Genomic DNA, 27,908 nt, shown 5'->3' on the forward strand with positions numbered 1-27,908 from the left:
TAGTCATCTTTAAGAAGATTGTTTAGGAGGAGGTATCCATGAAGTATGAGCTAGTGCAGGAGGACAATGTACAGTTAATCCCAAATTGCCAGTGAGAAACTTTACAGTACAGGATAGCCAAAGAATTTTAGTGAAGAGACACCAGAAAACACAATTTAAATAACCAAAATATTTTATTCTTTTCACTTGTCACTTTCAAGTTGCTTAATGTTTATTAATTCCCTGCTTTATTGAGCAGTGTATCATCTTACCATCTCAGCATCAATCCAATGATGTTATGTGGTGGGGCCTAAGAGGTAGTACAATAAACTTGTGTTAATTATACACAGACACACACAAAGAGCTTGTGCTCATGCAGTCAGCTCACAGATATGTCATTTGCTACCAAACTCACCCTAGTCAATTATCATCAAAACAAAGGCCTAAAGTCCTGCTCTCTAAACGTCTTCTTACTGAAGACGGGGTGAGATTTTGACATTAAAAAAAAAATCATGATGACTGTGCTTGATATTGGTATGATAACAATGAAAGGATATAAACTAGCAACCTGATCCAGGACGCTAGTACTTTCTCTGTGCTGAGTCATTGTAACAAAGGTTCTGTTACTCACTTGTCATATGATTCCAGGTGTACCACTCCCTCTGTCAGACTCAGTTTGCTAATGTTTAAGTCAGCCTGTCAAGAAATATTTATGGAAAGAAATACCTTGGTCAAACATTCTGGAAATGGAAAGGATGAGATATATAGGAAAGTAGCTAGAAAATACAGTGGGGTAAGGGAAGAAATTTGTTTTAACATTGGAGAGGTTTGGACATGTATAAAGGAGAACAATTTTAACTGCAAAGTGAATATAATAGCCATTCTACCTACCTTATGGTATTGAAAGACGTTTTACATTAACGTTTGTGAAAGTGCATCCTGAAGGGTGAAGCAGTGTAATAAATGCTATGTAAATTTAATCATTATCATCATCATGAATGCCTCCTATATATAATTGTATACTGAATGGCTAGATGTAAAGTATTCTTTAATTAGAAACCGGATAGATTTTTAAAAATTTCTTTCTTTGCTGCAGAAATTTTTTTTAGAAGATTAAAATGGTCAGGCCAATTTGCTGTACAATTTTTAGAAGAGATATATAACATCCAAATTAACTCTCCAAATTCTTCTAAATATCTTAAAGGAAAAAAACAAAGAGGACATTGGTATGCTGAGCTAATGGATGTTTGTAATGATATCTCTATGAGCATTAGGACAGAAAAGTTATAAGGAAGCATTTTATATATCTGTATATACATTCCTAGTATTTTTGAGACCTTTATTTGATCAATGTGGACATTTCTGCCTACTCATAAGATTTGAAACATGCATTTACATTGTAATATTGAAACAGTTACTTGAATATCTGTGCTTATGATGCATTGTTTATCATTCCTACAATTGATTTAATGCAAAACTTTGGCCACTGGTCAAAACTCCAAGCTACAATTTTCCTCATGGGAACATATAAATGGGTTTAGGAGAGAATTTACCATGGTGAGTCTTAGAAGAGCATTTCTACAGAAAGTGGAACTCCCTTGCATCATAATTATGAAACTAACTGTTCCTCTTAAGATTTTATTTATTTTTTTGTCCCTTCCATTTTATTAGCCTTTACAGAGAGAAGACTTATTTCTGAGCTTACTTCTTAATGGCAACATGTATATTCTTTGCTGTCTATGATATTCATTTATTTACTAACTCTATCAAACATTTGAGAAAATCTACATGGAATTATTGTGCCCAGTTCAAGAAAGAAAATAAAGAATCCAATAAAGTTTCAACAGCTCTGGGATTTTTTAGAAGGAGAAATCATTTGTGACTGAAGAGCAGATGTAGAAAAAATCTAGACTGAGACTCCTTAGAGGAGAAACATCCACGTTAGGTCACTTTTTAAGCTTTTAGAACACCTTAGTTTGCAAGTTATATGAGGATGGAAGGAGAAAATACAAAGATGAATAGAAATACACCATGGGTTTTACTTTCAAATAACTTACAGTCATATGGAATATGTCACGTTAATACATGATTATAACATGAATTATCCATTTTTTAACATGCAAAATTAAAAAACGGTCAAATTCAGTCATGAATATAGATACAAAAATATTTTTAAAATGTAAACAAATGTAAGGCAACAACAAATTGCATGAAAATTATAAGCGTGAAAATTATTTTAAGAAATTTAATATAAATCATCAAAAAATTAGAGATTAAAATAGGCTGACAAAATAATTGATAATTCTTTAATATATAAAAATTCTTAACCATCAAAAGATAATTAGTATCCAATAATCAAAATAAAATAAACTCATCAACAAACAAAATAAAAAGTTTAAAACAAAACACCTTATAGAAATGAGCACATTTAATAGTGAAATGGTAAATGCATGCTCATTAAATCACAAATGAGACAAGAAGTCCACAATCATCAGTTCTATTCAATGTTGTATGAGAAATCCTGAGTGGATAGACTGCACGTATGAAGCTTGAGTGTGAGAAACTTAAAAAAAAAAACTTATTTGCAAGTGGTGTGATTATATTAAATTTAACAAGAAATTTTAGCAAGCTTGGCAATTATGAATATAATTTTATTCACCACTCAGAGGGCTGATACAATTTTAAAGTACATCAAATGTAAATGTGAAAAAAAAAATGTAAATGTGCGTGTGCCTCCTATAGTTTCGACAGTGGACTATATTGTCAACACTTTTTTCCAGTGTTGTAGGTAAAAAAAAAGAAAAAAAAAAGAAAAAAAAGCCTTATCTGGTAGCTTTTATTAACATTGCCTTTATTATGAGAAAAGCTAACTCTCTTCTATGTAAGGACAGTTTGCGTTTATTTCCTCGTAACTATCTGGCCATACATTTGTCCCGTTATGGATTGTTAGTATTGTCTCTACTTTTGGAAGCTTTATCTAATTCATGTTGATCCTTTGCTGTAACTTAATATAAAATGAAAGTATTCTTTTCCTTTTTGTCATTTATTACAACTTGATTATGGTATTTTCCTTGCATACTCCCTATATTACAACTACATAGTCTAATCTTTTCTTCTGGATTGTGAGTCATACCTGGAATTCACCATAGTCTGCCCCACCTCCCCTTTAAATTTAGATTGGATTCATTTAGAATTTATACTGACGTAAGGATATATTCGCCATATCTCTGTTCATGTGGCTATCCAATTATCCCATTACAACTTATTAAATAATTTTAGTGCTACTAATTTGAGATACCATTTTTAAATCTCATATTTAATTTCGCCATGCACTTGTGTATACTTTTAGATTTTCTATTTTGTTTTATTGGATTATCTGTCTATTCTAATGACATACTACACGGTTTTAACATCTTCAATTACTAGCCATCACCTTTACATGCCTTTTTTCCCCCTCAAGTTTCTTAGCTATTCTTGCTTGTCTAACCTTCTAGAGGAGAGGAAGTTTTTAGTCAACTTTGTATAGCTCCAATAAATAAATCCTGGTGGTGCTTTTATTAAAATTGCATTCAGTTTATAAATTAACTTAGGGAGAAATGCCACTGTTATAATTTTGAGTCTTCCTATCTGAGAACATGGTATAACCCAGCAGTTGTTCAAGACAAAACTTTTGTGCAGCAGGTAGAATTAGATAAGTAAATATTATGGGAATTAGAATTTCCATCACTGTGAAGAAGAGAGTCAAACAATTAGAATCACTTAGTGGGAATGTGTGACTTTTTTTTTTTTTACATCTTTATTAGAGTATAATTACTTTACAATGTTGTGCTAGTTTCTGCTCTACAACAAAGTGAATCAGATATATGTATACATATATCCCCATACCCCTTCCCTCTTGAGCCTCCCTCCCACCCTCCCTATCCCACCCCTCTAGGTCATCATAAAGCATCGAGCTGATCTCCCTGTGCTCTGCTGCTGCTTCCCACTAGTTACCTATTTTACCTTTGGTAGTGTATACTTGGCAATGCTACTCTTTCACTTCGCCCCACCTTCCCCTTCCCCCTGTGTCCTCAAGTCTGTTCTCTATGTCTGTGTCTTTATTCTTACCCTGCCGCTAGGTTCATCAGTACCATTTTTTTAAGATTCCATTTATATGAGTTAGCATACAGTATTTGTTTTCCTCTTTCTGACTTACTTGACTCTGTACGATAGACTCTAGGTCCATCCACCTCACTACAAATAACTCAATATTGTTCCTTTTTATAGCTGAGTAATATTCCATCGTATATATGTGCCACACGTTCTTTATCCATTCATCTGTCGATGAACACCTAGGTTGCTTCCATGTCCTGGCTATTGTAAATAGTGTTACAATGAACATTGTGGTACATGACTATTTTTGAATTATGGTTTTCTCAGGGTATATGCCCAGTAGTGGGATTGCTGGATCATATGGTAGTTCTATTTTTAGTTTTTTAAGGAACCTCCATACTGTTCTCCATAGTGGCTGTATCAATTTACATTCCCACCAACAGTGCAAGAGGGTTCCCTTTTCTCCACACCATCTCCAGCATTTACTGTTAGTAGATTTTTTTCATGATGGCCATTCTGACCGGTGTGAGGTAATACCTCATTGTGGTTTTGATTTGCATTTCTCTAATGATTAGTGATGTTGAGCATGTGTTTGTTGGCAATCTGTATATCTGCTTTGGAGAAGTGTCTATTTAGGTCTTCCGCCCATGTTTTGATTGGGTTGTTTGTTTTTTTATATTGAGCTACATGAGCTGCTTGTATATTTTGGAGATTAATCCTTCATCAGTTGCTTTGTTTGCAAATATTTTCTCCCATTCTGAGGGTTGTCTTTTCGTCTTGTTTATGGTTTCTGTTGCTGCGCAAAAGCTTTTAAGTTTCATTAGGTCCCATTTGTTTATTTTTGTTTTTATTTCCATTTCTCTAGGAGGGGTCAAAAAGGATCTTGCTGTGATTTATGTCATAGAGTGTTCTGCCTTTGTTTTCCTCTAAGAGTTTGAGAGTGTCTGGCCTTACATTTAGGTCTTTAATCCATTTTGAGTTTATTTTTGTGTATGGTGTTAGGAAGTATTCTAATTTCATTCTTTTACATGTAGCTGTCCAGTTTTCCCAGCATCACTTATTGAAGAGGTTGTCTTTTCTCCATTGTATATCCTTGACTCCTTTGTCAAAGATAAGGTGACCATATGTATGTGGGTTTATCTCTGGGCTTTCTATCCTGTTCCACTGATCTGTTTCTGTTTTTGTGCCAGTACCATACTGTCTTGATTACTGTAGCTTTGTAGTGTAGCCTGAAGTCAGGGATCCTGATTCCTCCAGCTCCATTTTTCTATCTCAAGATTGCTTTGGCTATTTGGGGTCTTTTATGTTTCCATACAACTTGTGAAATTCTTTGCTCTAGTTCTGTGAAAAATGCCGTTGGTAGTTTGATAGGAATTGCATTGCATCTGTAGATTGCTTTGGGTAGTATAGTCATTTTCACAATGTTGATTCCTTCAATCAAAGAATGTGGTATATCTCTCCATCTGATTGTATCATCTTTAATTTCTTTCATTAGTGTCTTATAGCTTTCTGCATACAGGTCTTTTGCCTACTTAGGTAGGTTTATTCCAAGGTATATTATTCTTGTTGCAATGGTAAATGGGAGTGTTTCTTAAATTTCACTTTCAGATTTTTCATCATTAGTGTATAGGAATGCAAGAGATTTCTGTGCATTAACTTTGTATCCTGCTACTTTACCAAATTCATTGATTAGCTCTAGTAGTTTTCTGGTGGCATCTTTAGGATTCTCTATGTATAGTATCATGTCATCTTCAAACAGTGACAGTTTTACTTCTTCATCTCCGATTTGGATTCTTTTATTTCTTTTTCTTCTCTGATTGCTGTGGCTAAAACTTCCAAAACTATGTTGAATAATAGTAGTGAGAGTGGGCACCCTTGTCTTATTCCTGATCTTAGAGGAAATACTTTCAGTTTTTCACCATTGAGAACGATGTTGGCTGTAGGTTTGTCATATATGGCCTTTATTAGGTTGAGGTAGGTTCCCCCCTATGCCTACTTTCTGGAGAGTTTTGATCATAAATGGGTTTGGAATTTTGTTGAAAGCTTTTCCTGCATCTATTGAGACTATCATATGGTTTTTATCTTTCAGTTTGTTAATATGGTGTATCACGTTGATTGATTTGCATATATTGAAGAATCCTTGCATTCCTGGGGTAAACCCCACTTGATCATGGTGTATGATCCTTTAAATGTGCTGTTGGATTCTGTTTGCTAGTATTGTGTTGAGGATTTTTGCATCTATGTTCATCAGTGATATTGGCCTGTAATTTTTTTTGTGACATCTTTGTCTGGTTTTGGAATCAGGGTGATGGTAGCCTCATAGAATGAGTTTGGGAGTGTTCCTCCCTCTGCTATATTTTGGAAGAGTTTGAGAAGGATAGGTGTTAGCTCTTCTCTAAATGTTTGATAGAATTCACCTGTGAAGCCATCTGGTCCTCGACTTCTGTTTGTTGGAAGTTTTTTAATTACAGTTTCAATTTTGGTGCTTGTTATAAGTCTGTTCATGTTTTCTATTTCTTCCTGGTTCAGTCCTGGGAGGTTGTACTTTTCTAGGAATTTGTCCTTTTCTTCCAGGTTGTCCATTTTATTGGCATGTAGTTGCTCTTAGCTTTTGCTTGTCTGTAAAGGTTTTAATTTCCCCATCAAGTATGAATGAGATCCTTGCTGGATAGAGTAATCTTGGTTGTAGGTTTTTCCCTTTCATCACTTTAAATATATCCTCCCACTCCCTTCTGGTCTGCAGAGTTTCTGCTGAAAGTTCAGCTGTTAACCTTATGGGGATTCCCCTGTATGTTATTTGTTGCTTTTCCCTTGCTGCTTTTAATCTTTTTTCTTTCTATTTAAATTTTGTTAATTTGATTAATATGTGTCTTGGCGTGTTTCTCCTTGGGTTTAGCCTGTATGGGACTCTCTGTGCTTCCTGGGCTTGACTGACTATTTCCTTTCCCATGCTGGGAAAGTTTTTGACTATAATCTCTTCAAATATTTTCTCAGACCCTTTCTTTTTTTCTTCTTCTTCCGGGACGCCTATAATTCAAATGTTGGTGCACTTAATGTTGCTGCAGAGGTCTCTGAGACTGTCCTCAATTCTTTTCATTCTTTTTTCTTTATTCTACTCTGTGGCTGTTATTTCCACCATTCTGTCTTCCAGCTCACTTATCTGTTTTTCTGCCTCAGTTATTCTGCTATGAATCCTTCTAGATTATTTTTAATTTCAGTTATCGTGTTGTTCATTACTGTTTGTTTGCTCTTTAGTTCTTCAAGGTCCTTGTTAAACGTTTCTTGTATTTTCTCCATTCTATTTCTGAGATTTTGGACATCTTTACTATCATTACTCTGAATTCTTCTTCAGGTAGTTTGCTGGTTTCCTCTTCATTTATTTGGTCTGGTGGGTTTTTTATCTTGCTCCTTTGTGTGCAAGATATTTCTCTGTCTTCTCATTTTGTCTAATTTACAGTATTTGAGGTCTCCTTTCCCTAGACTGCAGGGTCTTAGTTCTTCTTGCTTCTGATCTCTGCCTCCAGTGGTGAGGTTGGTCCAGTGGCTTGTGTAGGCTTCCTGATGGGAGGGACTGGTGCCTGCATTCTGTTGGGTAGAGCTGAGTCTTTTCCCTCTGATGAGCAGAGCAGTGCCAGGTGGTGTGTTTTGGGGTGTCTGTGATCTTAGTATGACTTTAGGTAGTCTGTGTGCTGATGGGTGGTTTTGTGTTCCTGTCTTGCTTGTTCTGCTTTTCTTAACAGTGCCTAACTTCCTTTAAAAACCTAGTGGGAAACCACGGACTTGGTGCCCATATGAACCGCTACCTCTTATTTATTAGGGCAGCAGAAAAGAGCCAGCCAGAGCTTCTGCCTCCAACCCTTAGATAAGGCAGGAAATCGCTTCACCTCAGCCGACATTTTTTACATAGTTATATTTCTGTTATTCAGGCAGAGATTGTATAATGTGATAACTGAGATGATACTTATGAAAATTCATATACTGTGTTTTAGTTCATAAAAAAAATTTCTTTAGGATTATCTTTTTGAATTGTCAAAGTAATATGATCTTACTAACAAAGGATATGGAGCTTCTAGAAACTAACAGTTTCCCCTAGGATCACAATAGATGAGTTTTATATAAAACTAGCTTTTTTATACAGCCATCCCTCAGTATCCATGGGGGATTGGTTCCAGGACCCCCATGGACACCAAAATCCTATGCTCAAGTCCCTTGGATAAAATGGCTTAGTATTTTCATACCACCTATGTGCATCCTCCCATATAGTCTAAATCATCTCCAAGTTACTTATTTTTTCAATTTATTTTATTGAAGTATAGTTGATTTACAATGTTGTGTTAATTTCTGCTGCACAGCAAAGTGATTCAGTTATGTATATACATACATTCTTTTAATGCTATGTAAAGAATTACAGTTTTGCTTTTTGAAACGTTCTGAATTTTTTTTGTTGTTTTAATTTGTGATCAGTGGTTGGTTGAATCTGTGGATGTGGGAACCTGAGACCATGGAGGGCCAGCTGTACCTACAAACCTCACTTCCTTCCCAGAGGATCATGCCAATCAATTCATTTTGAATTTTGAAGTCCCTCTTACCTAAAATATTATTTCCCAAAGTGGTATCATAGATCATTATTTCCTTGTGTGATTAATGTGCCCTTCCATTAAAATAAAGTCAACTGTAGTGAAATATATTTGAGACATGCTGGATTAAACCAGTTTTATTACCACAGGACTTCCCCAAAGATATATTATACTAATATAATTTAATAGCAAAACTTCCCCAGATAAAGTAAATATAATCGTATTCCTAAAACTTTATAAGGTTTAGATACCAAATTTAGAGAAAGACCCCATGTATCAAGCTAATTAGCATGTGTTGAATTTCTGAGCCTTGGATTCTAAAGTGGTAGAGTGTTTCGGAACAGTTTTATTATCTTCACAGAGATGGAGATATATGTAAGTGGAGTACATAACCACTTTTGCAGAGGAGTTTTACAAAATTTTGTGATACCCTCTATTTCTCTCCAATCTCCCCACTATTCACTAAACCTAAGGATGCTCATCATAGCGGCATTATTTCATTTAATGCTTTATTCTTTGATAAATCAAAAGCATTTAAACATTAAGACACATGGCAAGAGGAAGTTTCCTAGTACAGTAAGTCCCCTACATACGAATGAGTTCCATTCCAAGAGTGATTTCATAAGTCCAATTTGTTTGTAAGTCCAACGCAGTTAGCCTAGGTACCCAGCTAACACAATTGGCTATATAGTACTGTGCTGTAATAGGTTTATAACACTTTTCACACAAATAATACATTAAAAAAAATAAAACATTTTAAATCTTATAGTATAGTACCTTGAAAAGTACAGTAGTACAGTACAATAGCTGGTATACAGGGGCTGGCATTGAGCAAACAGGCAAGAAGAGTTACTGACTGGAGGAGGGAGAGGAGGTGGGAGATGGTAGAGCTGAATGATCATCAGGAAGAGGAGATGGAGGGCAAGCTGCAATTTCACTCACGCCTGACATTGATGGCACAGCTTCTGATTCCTTGCTGGATTCAATTCTATCTACCCTCTTGAAAAAACGATCCAGTGATGTCTGTACTGTACTCTATACAGAACTATACAGTAAAGTACACAAAAGCACAACCACTTGTAGAGGATGCACGCGCGTGACAATGTACGCCAGACACGTGAACTGACTTACATGATTGGACATGTGAATGCACGTTAGCTTCTTTGAAAGTTCACAACTTGAAAGGTTTGTACATAGGGAACTTACTGTAAATAATGAGGCTGTATACTATTGTCAAATGTGAGTAACAAAAATACCGACATGTCTAGGTATTGTCTAAAGAGAGAAATAAAATGTTTAGGTTTACTAATTATTTAAAATTATATAGTTGAGGAGAGTTACGTAAACGAGTATGCTCAAATGCCTTTATAAAGAAATAACATTAATGTACTAGGTGAGTAATATGTTTTTCCTTTCCAAAGAATGTTATATCTTTCTCAGGTAGAGACTGAAAGTACAGTAATAAAAACATGTCCTTTAAAAATAAAGATAAACCTAAGATATAGAATTATCTTTGCCTTTCTGCCAACACCAGTTATCTTGTTAAGCCTCTTTTTTTTGCTATTTTCTTTTACTTTGGTGATATCTAAGCTTCCCACAATTTAAATTTTTTCCTCTTTGCAGATCTGCATCTCCAAATCCAGATATTTTCTCATGAAAATCTTTATCTAAAAATACATCTCCATTCCAAAGTATTTTTAATAAATTTCAGATCCTCATATTAAATTGCTTTTTGTAAATCTCCTTTAAGAGACTTAATATAACATTAATCCCTGCCAAAAAGATAGAGCTTCTGTATGCCAATTACACTTTTAGCACTGAGAATGTACACATTGTTCCTGATATTTTGATTGTCTGTTGTTGTGTAATCAACACCACAAGATGTAGAGGCTTAACTCAGCAAAGGTATGCTTGTTTATGAGTTTCCTATCTGGTTGTAGCTGTTTAGATAGCTCATCTCTGTTCTATGCATTGTCATCTATCTCAACATTGGTTGGAGGAGCCATTCTCAAGATTTCTCTTTTACTTGGCTGGCAAAACTCTTGCTGGCTCAGCTAAAGCTGTTGTCATGGTTCACATTTTTCCCTATAAGAGACACTTCACAAAGCGGTCTGGGCTTCCTTACAGCAAGACAGAGGGACTACCAAAGGGAGGAATCAAAAGATAGCAATCTGTTCAGAGCTGGGTCTGTCTTCATACTGTATCACTTCAGTCCTATTCTATTAGTTTAAGCAGTCTCAGGCCCAGCCAGATTCCAGGCAATGGGAAAACAAAAAAACAAATAAACAAAAATCCAAAACAAAACTTAACTTTTGGTGGCAGAAGTAACAAAAATTTTGTGATATCTTTAATCCATCATTCCTGGTATGTGGAAGAGGTAGGGATCTGGCCAATAATTACAAGAAGATTCAAGTAAATAATTATAAATAATGATAAACAGATCCTCACAAGTTTGCAGGTTTCTGTAAATAAGGAACATTGGTATCTTTGTAAATATTAACTAGGGGGACCCTAACAGTTTTAGAGATATGGGAAGGCATCTCTGAGTAAATATTTTTTAAAGTAGGAAATGGAAATTTGTATTGCATTAGTTATTGATCGCTGTGTAAGAATATTACCACAAACTTAGCAGCTTACAGCAATATACATTTAGTAGCTCACGGCTTTCATAGGTCCAGAGTTTGAGCATGGCTTTCCTAGGTCCTTTTTTTTAGGGTCTCACAAGGTAACCATCCAGTTGTTGGTCAGGATTGGGTTCTCATCTGGTAGATTTGCATCCCCACTCATGGGCTGTTGGCAGGATTCAATTTCTTGTGGTTGTAGGACTGAGGGCTCCAGTTCCTTGTTGTCTGTCAGTTACAAGTTTGTCTTCAGCTTCTACAGGCCACCTGCAGTTCTTAGCCAGGCAGGGTTCCACAGCATAGCTATTTGCATTCTTAGACCAGGAAGGGAAGTGGGCCCTAAGCTCTTATGTAACTTAACCACATAATTATGGACACATGATCACATATATCCCACCACCTTTTTTGTATCCTGTAGCTTAAAGTCAAGTCAGAGTTCTCACACACACTCAGCATGAGAGTTCCCACAAGGGAATGAATACCACGTACAGGGATCATGAGGGTCACTTTAAGAGTATGTCCACAGCAAGTAGGATTTAGGTGAGAATCCCAGTGCCTCAATAAGCTCTTTAATTTGGTGACCCTATTTGTGCCAAACTAAATTAAAATCATATTTTCTGGACTCCTTTATCACCTTTTCACTCTCCTTGTCTAGTCAGTTGCGATGTCCTGATGATTATTTCTCTAAATCATAGGTTGCAATTCAAAGGCCAACAGGGGACATATGTCAGGCAGGGGACATACGTGAGTGCAGTGGCCTACATGTTAGGTCTCCAGGAACAGTGGGGACATGCCAATGGAAGAGTGTATTCCCAGTGTGGAGAGAGAGTACAATCTATCTGCAGATTCACTGACTGCCTCCTTTCAAAAGTTGGGGCTTGGTGTACCAGATAACCTGTTGTTTTTAAAGAGAAGCTGAACTTGTTTAGTTTCATGGGAAATTTTGAAATGTTACGGCAACACTGTACAGAAAATGCATCTCTAAGTCACATCTACATTACAGTCCACCAGTTATTGACCTCAAATCAAAAATATCTCTCAGACTTACTCCTTTGTATATCTTTATATGGTACCTTAGTAAAATATATATATGAAAGAAAATTATTAATTTTAAATAACTTGTGAATATAACATATAAGATGGCGGGCACTACACCAAACGGATGAAAATGTGTTAGTAGTTTTGTGTGTGAAAATCTGAAATTATGAAATATTTGTAATTCAGTATACCATTATACTATCTTAGAAAAATAATGCCACAAAACGAATGAGGTTACTTTCTCACCTTTACTGAAATATGTATCATCTTAGTCTGATGTATAGAAAATGTTAAATTGGACAATATAGTGATCTCTAACTCTCTCATGAATATTCTTCATATAAATCTCTCTAGTATTTCTTCAGTCTGTCCTAAAGGGCACTTTCAAAAACAAGTCTAATCATGTCACTTTTCTGTTTAGAATCTTCATATTATATTCTCTACTTTATGTTTCTCTTTATTCTACTATTCTTTACCTACGTGTACCTTTTCCTTAGGCAGTCTGATAGTCCTCTCATATTCTGGATTTATATTTTTACTGGTATCTTTGCTTAAAATCCCCTTTCCTGTCCATTTTTCCTAAGTCTCTGTCTTTCAAATTTAATGTACCTGTTCATCTTTTCCATTAAAGTTTCTTGCTTTCCCTAAAATCATTTTGATCTCTACTTCTGGTAGAGCTTCCTTTCACTGTAAAGTATTAGTCTCATAATAGTTACATCAATCTTTCTTGTATTATGTTGTGTATTATATGATATAGTTTCTATATTTCCAGATCATAAGCTGCTTGTGAGAGAAAAAAATTGATTTCAATGTAGTATTTTGCAAAACTCTTATTCTAGATACTCAAAATATTTGTATAATTTCATTTATTTATCACAGAGTTTTTTGTTAACTGTGTTATTCAATATTATTTTATACACACACATATGACTTTATGAAATGTGACTTAAACATTATAATATCTATATGAGTTTCATATGACAGGTCTTTAGCTGTCAAAAAAAACCACAGAAATGAACAAGAAATAAAAAGCTGAAATTATTTTGTGGAAATTCCAGGAAATAAATTGAATCTGGTTTTTGCTTCTTGTTATCTGAGTGAACCAGTATATTGACTAAGCACATCTCCTGTATATAAAATGAAATAATCATATTACACATCCAGTAGTATTGCTGTAAGGATTTAAAGTTTATTACATAGTTGGAGCTCAATAAATGTTAGCCTTTATTATTTTGAAGGTCAATGAATAATGGAGTAAACTTTGAAATAAACAAGTAAGAGCCTCAATCACTTAGTTTTGGGCTTGGTTTTCACTTATATATAATTTCAAAGTTTTAAAAATTTCATTGTGCCATTGGTGGGGAATATGTGCAAAAAACGATATGAAGAGAAGGTTATTACATGTTTAGAATCCTGAAGTTCCTTGGAGTTCCTTGTGGCTTGTCTATGAGATTACAGATATTATTAAACTGTATTTTCTCATAACACAAATTTGAATTAATATGAAAGTAATAGTTGAGAAAGCTGATAAAAACCTCTCTCTTTGCAGCACTATATTAACTTTAGTTCTCTAATTGGCTTTCTTCATGTGTGTGTGAACTCCTTTTTCTTCAAGATCAGGCTAGCATTGACCTTTCTCTCATAAAAGGAGAATTTATTCTCATTAAGTTTAATTGTATAGTTAATGTTTTCTTTGAGGTGCCTATTAAGCTCCTCTCTGACATTTCTAAGATCACTTAAGGTTCTGAGCTTGTCAAGGAAAAATGTCAACCCATCAAAATGCCCAATTCCAGTTTATAGATGTACTAGACCCGACTGATTCTCCTGTTTCTTTTAGGTAGTTGTGAAACCTGTTTCACAGATCTGCTTTGGTCATTTCCCAAGATTGTTCCAAGGACCTCCTCACCTTATCATATCCCTTGTCTGTCCTCAGGTCAAACTCAGGACCATATGTATCATTGAAATTCAAACACATCACCATTATTTGTTTTTTAAGCCAGTACTTGAATGAATACATTTACGAAGCAGGTTCATCTACACTTTAAAAAAAAAAAGATGTCCATAGGAGGCAAACATTTCTACCAATCCCCCAGCTGGTTATTCCTTGCCCACTTCATTAATCTGCCCATTGTCACTAACTGCTTGAAGAATCATGGACAACGATTGCAGCTCTGTCATCCTTGACAGCACAGGGTTTCTTTAGGCGTTAACTAATGGACAAATAAGTCAAACTTTGAGGTGGTTTTGAGTTGCTGCTAATATACCTTGACCTCTACCAGTGTGTTATACTTTCCCTTACTCGTGTGTTTACAGTTTGAGTGTGTCATGCACATTCACCTAAAGCATCCGTCTTCTGGATTTAGAAAACAGTCCACGGACAATGAAACTAGTCATCCTTGGAATAGTGCTAAGAAGGATGACGTGAAATATAGAAAGCAAAACGTCATTGTTTAAACATTCTGTTTTTGCCAGATGAGCGGTCTACTCTAAAACTACATTTAGTAATATCTGGGATAGCCCGACAGGTTCATTTCTGAACAACAGTGTCAAAGAGGCTTTTCCTTTTGGGAATATACCTTCTGTTTTCTTTTTTCCGATAAGTTTGTATGACTTTCTAACGGCAAACTATTATTTGTTATTTAACATTATGATTTAATCCAGTCTTTTTGTTGTTTAAAATAATAAGACATGGTATCTGTGTGTTTAGAGATGCATTTTTAAAAGAAGTTCAACTTCATAATGGACTAACAAGAAATATTCAACTTGTGTTTGTACTCCTTTGTAAATAGGCACAAGTGCTTCTAGCCTCTTATTTAATCTCTAAGGAGTTATATATATGTATATAAATTGTTAAATTTGTAGGTTTTGGTAACACTTCAGGATAAATTATAGAAATAACTGATTGTTTAGTGATATAGGTCAAAAGCTTCAGAGCGCTGTTTGTACAGTATCACAGTTTTCCATTGATCTATCAGGCAGTATAAATACATGTGAATATTTGCTTTCAACAGTCTCTCGATTATTTACATTTAAGAATTATACTTGTCTGTAATGCTGGAGAGTATTTTGAGATATTTAATTCTATATTTAAGATATAAAGAAACATATTAGAGGAATGACTCAAGGTCACTTAGCTAGGTATTGGCAGAGTTGACATTTCAGTTTCCTCTATAATGTCATACTCACATTTGAGAAAGAATGACTAAAATTGCCCAAAGCCTTTAGAATTTCTGTGTCCTTGCGGTTGAGTTATTACTCCAGGGCCAATTTGAGTTTAGTGATATTAGATTTGGACTGCAGAATCATTCTTCTTAAGTTCAAACAAAAAGATTAAAAATATAAACTATATCTTAGCCTAGATCTAACTGATTAAATATCAAATATTCCTTTGTAATGTCAGCATTAATATTTAAATTGTACTCAGTGAAACTCCATAATGATAATTTGGGTTTATGTTTTAGGCACTTGTCTTATGAATGCCACTGGAATTTTGTGTCCACACTTCATCTGTAACCTCACCCATGCCCATATTTTGACACTGCACAGCAGTATGCTTTCCCAACTCATGGCAGTTGTTGCTGTGTAGTCAATTTTCCTAACTGTGCTAAAATATTTACCTAATGATGCTTTAAATCCATTTACATTGTGCCTTCTGAAGGGGCAGCACATGTTCAAAACATATGTAAACCTCTCCGTTCCTTTGATAATGAATCACAAGTTTCCTCTACAGACCAGCTGCAGGCCATTATATTTTTTCCCAGGTGTTCAAGGTAATTTAGAGGTGAGATGAGTTGCCCAATTCCCCAGGTGCCCCTAGCCCATTCACTCCAATAATTACTGTTTGAGCCCAGCAGTGTGGGTATATTGACATTTAGAATTTGTTTCCTTGAAATGCAGCATTTGTTAGGAGAACGAGCAAGTAGAAGAGCTGGGCCGTTGTTAGCCAACCATTTGCACGTGAGCATCAAAAATCTATTTCTATTTTCTGAAAACTCATACCATAATCTACTTAATGGAGGCTACCACATTTCTAAGATTCCAAAGCAGTTCAATAAGAATAATGATACATGAACTGTATTTTAAAAAAGTTATTTAAATGTATTTTAAAAATATCGTCTGAAATTTAATTGTTTAAGAGTGACTATAACACTGTATAAAATATTTATAGGCATTTTCTAGCCTTTGATATTAAGATGTTTATATTCTGCATAACAAAGTCACAGGAATTATTTTTTAAATTTTTTATAAAAATGTACGATGACACATGGGCATAAGGCAGGTATAAGTCTCAAAACATACATATCAATTTATATCTATAAGTGTGTGTGACAACTTGAAAATCTACATATCCTCACAGGAGTGACAGTTGAAATAATTTATGATATTATTTTTGGTGAGCACAAGGGGAATAGGCATGCTCATATATTATTCGAATTAGGCATGGCTCGTATTAAGTATAAATTTATATATTCTGAGATGGCAATTTGTTAATGTACAGAAAATTTAAATTATTCATTTGCTACACGCGTAAGATACCTCATGCATTCATTTACCAAACTGTCTTCGCATTTGGTGGCTATTGACATCTAGAAGCCCACTATAAAACCTGTTGATCAGGCAAAGCTAATTTCTTAGATTTACTCTGTAAGGAAGAATGTCAGACACTGTGACAGAGTCTGAGTACTGCTTCAAATGAGGCATTAAAGCAGTAAAGTTTTTTTTTTTTAATTATTTAATTTATTTTTGGCTGCGTTGGGTCTTTGTTGCTGCTCAGGGGCTTTCTCTAGCTGCGGTGAGCGGGGGCTACTCTTCTTTTCGGTGCGCGGGCTTCTCATTGCGGTGGCTTCTCTTGTTGCGGAGCACCGGCTCTAGGCACATGGGCTTCAGTTGTTGTGGCTCACGGGCTCAGTTGCTCCGCGGCATGTGGGATCTTCCCGGCCCAGGCCTCGAACCCGTGTCCCCTGCATTGGCAGGCGGATTCTTAACCACTGCGCCACCAGGGAAGTCCCGGCAGTATAGTTTTATAGTTTTAGCGTCTGCAGAATTCGAAGGTGAATCCTTTAAGTCAGGGGGCAGGTTGGGATTGGGTAGATGTTACAATGTAATAACTGTATTAGCGGGAACTATGAGATGAGGTCCCTAAAGCAAGTCCTGATGAGCAAACGGTTAGTTTTTATAAATATATTGTTTACTTTGTTCATAAACTTACCTTTGAGGAGCTGCTATTTCTTGAAGCAAGCAGAATAAGGGGATTATGAGGAGTTTGAAATGCACTTCTAAACCAGGAACCTAGAATATGCAATTAAACCCAGAAACTCATGCTCAGTACAAAAGCCCGCAGAACCAGACATTTCAAAACATGTGTAAGTCCCACTAAGCTATAGACATTTTATACATAACAATGAGAAACAGAGAATTTAATTTAAAACTATGTTCAGTGACCATTGTTTTTATCATTTTACTTCGAAAGTGTCCAGGTATCCAAATTATTTATTTATTTATTTATTTTTTTCCAGATTTTATGTTTTTGGTTTTGTTTTAAACTTTTAAATTTATTATTTATTTACTATTTTTATTTTTGGCTGTGTTGGGTCTTCGTTTCTGTGCGAGGGCTTTCTCCAGTTGCGGCGAGTGGGGGCCACTCTTCATCGCGGTGCGCGGGCCTCTCACTATCGCGGCCTCTCTTGTTGCGGAGCACAGGCTCCAGACGCTCAGGCTCAGTAGTTGTGGCTCACGGGCCCTGTTGCTCCGCGGCATGTGGGATCTTCCCAGACCAGGGCTCGAACCCGTGTCCCCTGCACTGGCAGGCAGATTCTCAACCACTGCGCCACCAGGGAAGCCCCAAATTATTTATTAATTAACTTGATTTAATATTGGTCCAAAGTCTTAATTGACTAAAGATCTAAATATTCAATTTCAGTATAGCATTTATAATATTCACAGTATTAAACATTTCAAAAAGTTATCCATTATTTTAAATTTAGTCAGTTAAACCTAATTTGATGTTTTTGTAATAATCTCTGGAAATAATGTTAACACCATAGAACTGGAATAGTTTAAAAATATAAATTACGAGAAGTTAAACCGAAGTCTTCTATTAACTAACTAAAATATTGTGATAACATTACATTAGCATGGTGATAAAATTAGTGGAATCTCATAGAGTTAATTTAAAGCTAATATCACCCTAATCTTTCCAGAGTCATCTACTTATCAAAGATAAAACATGAAAAGTTTTAAAATAAATAAACATTTCTATTCATATATCAGAAATTATGATCAGGTAATCTCGAAATTTTCCCAGGAGTAGGGAAAATTAGAATGGGATGAATGACAATAGATGTGAGATGGATTTCAGACAGACAGGAAATTATCACTATAATTTAATTATCTTTCCTATATAAGGAGGAGCTTAGACGCAGAAAAACACATTTCAACATGCATATACGCGAGAGGGAGAGAGTCGTGATAGCTGGTACAAAACATAATTTATTCTCTTGACAATTCCATCAAGTCATATGAGTATAAAGCTAGTGTTCTTTAATCCACAAAATATGGAAATAAGATTTTCCCATGTTTAAAAGAATGATCTCTCAGATAATATAGAGTATTTCCTCATGAGGGTTTTTTCTTTCATTTTTAAAGCATTATTTCTTAAAACATCCACCTTCATGGGGTGGTGGTTAATAAAAAACAATATGGGTTTTTCTCCTTTTGTACTCTTATTCTAAATTTTCTCAGTACTAGTTGATTCCCCATGAAGAAAAATGAGAGAAAGTGAAAGCTCTCACGTTGGCTTGCTTATAAGGGTCAAAATATCCTGAGCCCTCTCTTACTTATTCCCTCTTGGCTCTCTCCACCTCAGCCTCATGAGCTTTATGCCATGAATTCAGTGAGCACCTGTTTTTGTTTTGGCTTTTCCTTTTGACGTTTGCTTTTCCTTCAAATTTCTGAATGGCTTACTCTCTTCCTTAAGTCTTTGCTCAGTCAGCACCTTCTCTGTGAAGCTACCCAGAACAGTCTCTCATCCCCACCCATCCATCACCACCTGCAATTAGTCCCTTTGTGCCTTTTCTCCTCTATTTCACTCTGGGGAACCTGTCATTTCTAACCTGCCATAAAATTTACTTATTTGTTATGTTCATTGTCTTTATCTGCTCTCCCAGCCCCCAAACACAAGAATGAAAGCTACCTGAAGTCAATGATCTCAATTGTATTCCCTGTAAAACAGGGTCTTCTGCATAGCAGGTGCTAATTAACCTTTCTTAAGTTAGTGAATGGAAGGGCACACTTAATTTTCCCCATACCACACAAGTACAAAGGGTGAGGAGGTGCTTATAATTCATCCCCTGTTACTGTCAACTTTTGCTCTGAAATAATAATTCCCACAATTTTTCCTTATTTGTATATTTGAGAACATTTACTATTTATAACAATTTTCATCAATCATTTATTTTAAATAATTAAATATTCTGGATTCTAGAGTTCTTTACTTTTTGGTTAGCAGAATTTAGTCCACTAGTTTTTCTCCTAAAAAAATTACCGTATTTTATCTACTTAATTTTTCATGTGTTAGAAAGACAGTATGGTCAGATATAAAATATTGAAGTCATGCCCTTTATAAGAAAACATTGTGGGGAGTTCCCTGGTGGTCTAGTGGTTAGGATTCGGCACTTCACTGCCATGGCCCAGATTCAGTCCCTGGTCGGGGAACTGAAATCCCACAAGCCACACAGTGCGGCCAAAAAACAAACAAACAAACAAAACCAGTTGTGGTTATGTCAATTATACCTCAATAAAAAATAAATAAATAGAAAGAAAAGAACGTGACTATTGCAGCACTGTCTCTTAGCTTAGCTCTCTTTGTTTTTCATTGTAAAAACCTGAAGACAAACTGTTTCTCCTTTTCTTTTTTTGATGGCTGATCTTATTTATTTGTTACATGTATAATATCTCATTTTTCACTGGACTCCATTTCTCCTATTTTTTTTTCTTTTACTAATTTGCTTTTCTTTCCCAGAAGCTATGCATTCCTTCTTTAAGATAACTAATATCATAAGGAAAATTCTTGGTGTTAATCTTTCTACGTTAATTTGTCTTTGTATAAGGTGTGCTCTTACAGTCTTCAGATTCATATCTATTTTAGAATAATTATCTTTCATTTTTTTCACTTCATGTTTTTCTGTCTCATTTTTTTCTCTCATCTCATGATTATTATTTATGCACATTTGGATCTTCTTTTGACATATTTCTCATTTTCTCTAATACTAAATTTACTTCTTTGTCCTTTCCAATTGATATATTTATATTTTGCAACTTATTCAATTTCTACTCCATGCTCACTAAATTTTCGGGTGCATTGCTAATTATACTGGACTATTGTTTCTTTTTTTTTTTTTTATAAAGTTTCCCCCCATTTTTTTTTTTTTTTAATTTTATTTATTTATTTATGGCTGTGTTTGGTCTTCGTTTCTGTGCGAGGGCTTTCTCCAGTTGCGGCAAGTGGGGGCCACTCTTCATCATGGTGCGTGGGCCTCTCATTATCGTGGCCTCTCTTGTTGCAGAGCGCAGACTCCAGACGCGCAGGCTCAGTAATTGTGGCTCACGGGCCCAGTTGCTCCGCGGCATGTGGGATCTTCCCAGACCAGGGCTCGAACCCGTGTCCCCTGCATTGGCAGGCAGATTCTCAACCACTGCGCCACCAGGGAAGCCCTGGACTATTGTTTCTAATATGCCTTATTTTTATTGTATTTTCCCATTATTTTATTTTCTAAGTTCTGCAAGCTCAATTTTTAAATTGCATCTGTCTCATAATCTTTCTTTTAGACACTTCAGTATATTTTTTCTGCAATCTCCTTCATTAAATGGAAATGATATCAATCGTGATTTGTGCCCACTCTGATGCACTATTAGTGTAAATATTTTCTTTGTTTCCTGGATAATGTTTTCTGCGTTATTACTTCTTCCTGTTTCTGTGGGTAGGTGTTATGAGCAGAAGGTCCTCGCAGTTAAACATTGTACAATCAGAGAGAAATGGGGAAAGTGAGCAATTAGTCATCATCCTCAGCTGGATTGAATAGTGTGACTTCATCAATATTATCATTTTATTTTTGTGGCAGACGTTAGGATAATCCTGACCCAGGTATTCCTTTAAGCATTCTTTATTGTTTTCACTCCTTCCTCCTACTCCTCTGGACCATCAACATTTGTTGCCTCAGAAAATGTTTGAAACAGTCAAAAGGAGTTTAAAATTTACCCAATATAACTGAATATCAAATAATCTCCTGAGTATATGAGAGAAGAGGAGGAGAGTGGGAGAGAACCCTGATCTGAAGATTTACCCAAAAGAGATTTCCAAACTGGAACAGACCGAGTTACTAGAGTTTTTGAATGGCCAGATAGGCACACGATGGAGAAAACATGGTGAATCTGATGGTCAAGTTATGTTAAGTTATAGAGAAGTGAAGATCACAGTTGTATATTCATGAAGCTTTTGACCTGTAATGTTTACACCTTTGCCCTGTTTTCACATTTTCTCTTATCTGCACTCAGCAGTTGGGTGGCACCTAACAGAAACTAAATGACATGTGGAAATGCATCCTCCTTCCCTGGCCCTCACTGCATCCCTGTGGGCTCCTTTGGGCAGGATTCAGGGCTATGGATTCATTAACATAGCCAGTCATCCTGCTTCCCCTTCTGCTTCTTGCGTTGGTCATTCCTTGGTGATGATTTGGTTTTCTATAGGAACATTCTCCTTCTCCAGACCCACCCAGCCTCCTGGACTTCATTGCTCTAACCAAAGAGGTCATGGAAAGGCCGTCTAGAATTTAAACTGTAGTTTAAATGAGGGGAGATCTAAGAGCTTAGGATCCCTCCCCAGGTTTGACAAAGACTAGATGATATTTGACTGGCATGCTTCAATGGTGTGGTTTGGTATTACAACCAGTTTCCTTTTTCATTGAAATTGATCTCTAGTTTTCAATGTGATTATATTTTCTCAGACAATTTTAAGAAAAACGAATAAGGGGAAAAATGTATACTGCCATCTTGAAACTGAATTCTTGTAAAATTATATAAGGTCTCCTTCCCAATTCTTTCATCTTACCTCTTACGACCACCCTTTATAACTTTAAATTTGAGTAACACTGAGTATTCTCTGTGATAATGGCCGCTTCTGCTACCGCTCTGATTCCTCTTCCACTTCCACCCTCTTCCATCGTACTTCTAATAGCTGTCCTCAGTTTGCAGTATTTCACATTTTGTGTCATGATAGTGTTTTGTTTGTTTTCATTTGATGATCTATTTCATTCACTTCAAGTTGGAAATGATTTAGAATTATTTATCTAGCTCTGAGGAAGCTATTGTATTTGGGAAAAATAATAGTATCTATAACTAGTCTCCAGTCAGGTGTAATATGAGAGACTGAAAATGCACACAGATAATGGCTGGACCAGATATGACAGTAGAACTCTGACCTACAGTGTCTGCAGCACCAGCCAACAAGCCAACCCACAATCTTTGCAGCAGTTCACCCAGAAGAGTCAGAACCTGATCAGTGACTGCCAGATTCCCACTTTTTACCCTTGCTTATAACTCAGGACCAACCAGAGAGGGTCAAATCTGCTTCAAGACCAATCATGTAAGATACCTCACTTCTATTTACCCTGCCTCCAGCTTCTCCCTCCCAACCCCTTCCATTCAGAGCATATCAAAGCCTTTTCCTGTCCTCACTGTAAAGCTCTCAAACCCTCCTGCCAGCCAAAATCACGTGACGGTTGCTGACTCTCTTTCTGTTGCAAGCTCTGAATAAAGAGCCTTTGCTTGTTCTTATGGGGGTAGTCTTTGTTTATTTCCACAAATAGAAAACAGGGAGAATGAAAAACAAAACAAACCTATGTTTTGCACAGTTTCTTGACACTGAAGAACTTCTCCAAGTACATGACACAAATAGTTGTTTTTAATTCTTTATTACCTACTTAAGTGTGTTTCAACTTTCTTTGATCATATGCTGATTTATCTTCTTAGAGGCTGTCAGTATACATCTATCCTTTTCCAACTTTAGTCTTCTAAATAAATGGTACTCAGCAATGAGCACAAAAAGACTCACTGAGGCATGTCTGAGCTATCAAAATATTACTGCAAAACTGTTTAATGATATTTCTAAGAAAAATGAGAGATCAAGATATTTAATGTATTTTATAATTTAATTTAACATTATTTTATATATTCTAATATTGTTCACGTGTGATTATTTGTACAACTACAAGCACTTGAAGCATCTTACATAAATACAACTTATAAATTTTTTCTGTGGTTATACCGTTTACTTATTTACATAGAACTTTGCCAAGAGCAACCTTTCTTGTCAAATTTAAAGACAAAGTTATTCCCACGTAAACCTAAAAATGAAACTTCACAAATGATATTTTACATGTATAACATTTACGATGTCATGAAGCAAAAAACTATATTTTTTCATGTACACACTTGATTTCTGTTTTTCTTGTAACCTTGCCACAATTTTTCTATGAGAAATTCAAGAAATACAAAATATGTGGTAAAATGTGTTAATTTACAATAGTTAGACAATTAAAATTGCTGCTAATTTTGAATGCTAAACTTGTCTGTATTCAGTCAATTTTCAATTATCTTTCCTAAGAAAGGTCAAGGTGACACTGAAAACCAAAGCAGCCTATAATCAGATAATCACTTATAATGCACCTTTGGAGAGTATATTATTGTGTAATATATATCACTACATTTTATTACAGTTTTATTTAGGCAGATATGAAGGCTATTCTTTACTATGACTGATGAGACTAAATCCCCAAAGGGGGGTGCTGTATGTCTCTCAGAATATACAAATGATCTGTTTATCAAAAATATTTGCTAAACATGCTCAGGTTTTTCTACAAAGCAGGAAGAAATCCAACCTGGAATAATATGAAAATAAGATACTATTATATAAAATAAAATAAATACATGATTAACTAGGCAGAAATTAAGTTAGGAAGAATAGGGAAATTGGACATTATGATAACTGGAGTCCAAAATTTAAGTAAAAAGCCATCCTTAGTTGTTACAAAGATGAATCCCCTTACCTAAAATTTTCCTGTGTGAAAGTTAGAAGTACTAAACTTATCACGTGCATATTTCAGTTTCCTGGTGCTCAGGAAATCAATACATGAAAAATGGTGAAAATTTTAAATAATACTCAGTTTACCAAAACCTTTTTAGACTAAAAATAAAGCACAGAGTATACCTAAGAATTATAAGAAAAAATTAGACAGGTTTTATAATGTTAATTCTCTGTAGAACCCAAGCCAGCAGGAAGTATTGAAAAAATTAAAATATTGTGTATACCTTCGGTCTACGTTAAAACTGCGTATATACTTAAATTTACAAAGAGTTATGCCATATAAATAAAATAAATATTACTTTGAAGTCCTTTGATAATTTTGTGAAAGGATCTACTTACTTTCCATTAAAATACCTCAAAATGTTAAGGGTACCTCATAACTTAACATTTTATGGTCCCCAAAGTATTCTTATTTTGAGAAGAGCTGAATTATAGAAGAGCTGAAATGTATTGAGTGCTCAGTATGTACAAGGTGTTGAGCTGTGCCTTTTTCATGCTCTCATTCCTCACTTACAGGAATTCTATGAAGTTAGAAATGTTAAATGATTTTATGAATATGGAAAAGCACAGCATAGACAGTAAAGCAATTTGCCCAGAATCAGGCAGCTACTGAATTGCAGGTTTAGAATTTGACCTCAAACTCCAGACTGTTAATCACTAAGTAACTTGCAGTCTGCATCTATGCTCTTACTTACCTTCCTCTTGAACTAGTATTTAGACTTCTATACAGCTTGTTCATGATAGCCTTACTCCATCTACTTGGACTTTAAGGTATTTTGTTATCATATCTCCATTTTCTCTTTTTCTTCATTCCTTGATTATTTACCTAAAGTGTTCTCAACTCTTTACACTAAAGTTGAATAGTGAAACTGAAATAAATCTGTACCTGGAGTTGGAGAACTAAATCATGGCATTTTCTGGGTCTCTCATTCTGGAAATTCACATATGTAATCTCTTTGGCTGTGACCTATAAGAAAAAGGAAATAGTTAAAATTCATTACCATTGAGGTCCGTGAACGTGCTATGATTTCTAGAAGTGATATACCATAATGATTGCCATTAATTTGTAGTCTTTTGATCATAAAAAATAGCTTGGGAGGATGTTTGCATGAGTCCAAATTATTATCTATCAAAAATATTAATCTATCAGTCTTTAGCAGGAAGTAATTATTGCGTCACTACTTATTTAAAGTTCTCTCAGATAAGTTTGAGCATACAGAAAAAGACTCTTGCAGTTTGCATATGGAAACAACATTCTAGTATTCTCCTTAGACATTTTAGAGACGTTGAATCTATTTGTGGAGAAGATAACATGACTGTTAGAATACAAAGAAGACCCATTAAAGCATTAAAGAAAGCCTAAATAGAAGTTAAAATTTTTTATTTCCACAGTAACCATGGTTTGTTTTGTCTTGAATGCTTTGTTTTTAGCTGTGGAGTTCCATATTATTTCAAAAACAAATTACCATGACATTTCCACCCAGAGCTTTAGAACTTCAATTAACTTTCAGAAAAACTGTGATTTTTTTTTTGGAATCTAAGGCATAACTACAAGTAAAAATATAAGAATCATAGAAGGATGTGGGAAAGTATTTTTTATCCTGAACTAGGATATAATTAGTATTATCGATGCATTACAAGCCATTTGTGAATTACATAAGCCAACAAACAGGTCATAGAATATCAGCAAGCCAAAACTTTGAGCTCTTACAAAAGACTATTTTTACAAAGAAAGAATTCTTAATGATGCAATTACCTATCTAAAACATTTAAGTAGAAATAATTTCTTTATTTATGCTTGGAAGTTTTGCTACTTTACTGTTAAAACATTCAATACCCAGTACTAGCCATATGATCATGGCCAATTTACCAAAATCTGCTATCTCATCATCTTTAAAAATAAATATAATGTTATCTTTTAGAGTCGTTTGTTTATTTTCCAGAGTAGGTGTAGAATACTATTAGCTAAACTTGGGAGATATGGAGTCAGTATTTAGTAACTCAAATTTTCCTTTCAAGAGGTAATGTTGAGATATAAATGTATGGAAAACAGTTTGCCACTGAAATTAACTATGAAAGTTAAAACTACTTTTAGTTTGTTACATTACTTTGGCATATAGATGCCACTTAATAAATATTTCTATGAGAAGTCATGTTTTCAGACAACGTCTTCCTCTCTCAGTGATGTCTTAGATTTACATAAATGTGATTTTTATTTAGAAACTATGAACAGCTAATTTTATTATTTCCCTTTCACGTAATAATTTTAATTTAACAAAGTACATTCAAACATACACGCATGCATACACAGCATATCGACTGCCTATATCCTGTCAACAGCAAACATTTAAATTCTAAATCCAGCGTACATGTTGTTTGTTTTGAGTATTTTAGGGAAGAAATAGTTTTGATAGATGGCAAGCCATCAGAAAGGTATCTCATAATGTTTGTGATACCATCCTTTTCTCTAAATTTTGAAAGCTCCCATGATGAAGTAAGATTCAAGGGATCCAAATACCCTGCATGTCACACCGTGCTTAACATAGTGAAAGACTGGCTCACCTTGTCAGAAGAAATGTCTTAAAAGGATACATGAAAATGCTTCAAGTGGTTCATCTCGAGCGAAAGCATTTTTAACAGGATTGTACTATTGTACGTATATGTATAGACCTAGTTAAAATACTATTACAAACTTCAATATTTTAAGCCGTACATAGGTATTTAAATACAGATAAAAGTATTTTCAATGTCTATCAAATGTTCAGAATCCCATTAATATATTTTATAGCTCTAGGATATGTCTTTTGAAATTACACTAACATGTTGAAATTTGAAAAGGATAAAAAGATCTTTTCTCTGAAACAAAATATATGACATTTTTGGAAGTGCAAGGTATAAAAGAGAAATGGCATCCATGGAAATGACAGGCAGGACAGCCAATCAGCCCATGAGAGATATGCCATCGCTAAATGCAACTTCAGACTCACTGAACAGCTTGAGTAGACGGCTACAGCATCTCATGTGCAGGCTTGACATTAGAATCTTGAATTGAGGTTGAAGAAATCTATGAACATTAAACAAGTTTTATTTATCTTTACGCTATCAAAATCTGAAATATTGTCATGTGATTTAAAATATTGCACAATATTTAATAAAATAGTACATATATGGATACAATTCATAATTCCATGCTCAAAACTGTCTAATATATAATTGAGACAAATAATGCAAACATTGTGAAGTTTCCTTAGGATGTATATTTCCACACTTTGAAATAAAATAAGCCTTTTGATATCCTGTGGCTACATAGTGATCTTAGATATAGTGAACTTCCAAATGCTAAAATCTAATACTTTATGAACATGGAGAGAGTATAACTAAGTATATATCTATATCTATATCTCTATATTTATTTCTATATCTATCTATATAGAGATATATACTTTGTTTTCTAAAATAATT

At 34.9% G+C, this 27,908-nt stretch overlaps 1 long non-coding RNA gene across 2 annotated transcripts; it reads right to left on the bottom strand.

Annotated features, from left to right (window-relative positions):
* Positions 1-399: 399 nt before the first annotated feature.
* LOC309653661 lies at positions 400-27,908 on the bottom strand. 2 transcript variants are annotated; one of them, XR_014259348.1, is made up of 3 exons: positions 27,434-27,908; positions 25,333-25,413; positions 400-675 (listed from the first exon to the last, which is right to left on the bottom strand). It is a non-coding gene; the product is annotated as an uncharacterized lncRNA (long non-coding RNA). The 2 variants fall into 2 exon arrangements; XR_014259349.1 differs by lacking the exon at positions 400-675 and adding an exon at positions 23,822-23,832.

Source organism: Balaenoptera physalus (genome assembly GCF_965194825.1).
Source record: "Balaenoptera physalus genome assembly, contig: HAP1_SCAFFOLD_789, whole genome shotgun sequence".
Lineage (NCBI taxonomy): Eukaryota > Metazoa > Chordata > Mammalia > Artiodactyla > Balaenopteridae > Balaenoptera > Balaenoptera physalus.